Consider the following 1097-nt stretch of genomic DNA (forward strand, 5'->3'; position numbering starts at 1 on the left):
ACTTATTTCCTGCTTCACCATCCCACAGGATATCCATCCACTTCTACCCTCTCCCTTCACATCTATCTCCCTTTCACCAGCCCTCCATCTAATAACTTATATATGAAGCTTCCATGGCTTCTGTGACTTCAAACACATCAGCTGATGGTAGTTCCTTATGTTGGGGTCAGTGTCTCTGAAGTTTAGTCGCAATAACAAGACATATCATAGTCAAATTCTTCAAAATAAAAGATAAGGATAGAATACTAAAAGCAGCATGAGAAAAACAAAGTCACATACAAAAGAAAAGCAATTATTCAGCTTTGATTTTTCAGCAGAAACCATGTGATCAAAAAGATAATGGCATATAAGGTAAATTGAAAGAAAATAATTGCCAACAAAAGATCCTATACCCAAAAAGCTCTCCATCAAATATGAAAGAGAAATCATATATTTTAGAGAAAAGAAAGACATGAGAAATTTGTAAAAACAAGACCAAAACTACAAGAACTTTTAAGGGCACTCCTTGACACAGAGACATCAAAGGAAAGTGAATGGACCAGAGTAACAATAAACAGCAAAGAAGGATCACAGAAAAATGGCAACAGAAAAATATGGCCTATCAATAATTACACTTAATGTGAGTGGACTAAATACACCAATCAAGAGAAAAAGAGTAGCAGAATGGAGATAGGTAGATGGTTGATTAGGTAGAGATAGATAGATAGATAGATAGATAGATAGATAGATAGATAGATAGAACCCATCAATATGTTGTCTATAACAGACACATTTAGTAAATGAAGAAAAAGATAGACTCAAACTCAAAGGCTGGAAGAAAAATATATCAAGCAAATGGTAATCACAAAAAGCAGGACTGGTAATAGTAATCTCTGATAAAATCGACTTCAGAATGAAAATCACCATAAAATATAAGAAAGGGCATTACATATTGATTAAAGGCATAAGAAGACTCATCTTGGTCAACATCTATGGACAAAATTATAGACTTTAAAATACATAAAATAGTGGTGTACACAATTGAAGAAAGAATTAGACAGCACCACAATAGTTGTAGGAGACCAACACACCATTATCACCAAAGGATATATAAATTC

The sequence above is a fragment of the Elephantulus edwardii genome, unplaced genomic scaffold (assembly GCF_000299155.1).
Source record: "Elephantulus edwardii isolate Elephantulus edwardi_28Jun2011 unplaced genomic scaffold, EleEdw1.0 scaffold00154, whole genome shotgun sequence".
Taxonomy (NCBI): domain Eukaryota; kingdom Metazoa; phylum Chordata; class Mammalia; order Macroscelidea; family Macroscelididae; genus Elephantulus; species Elephantulus edwardii.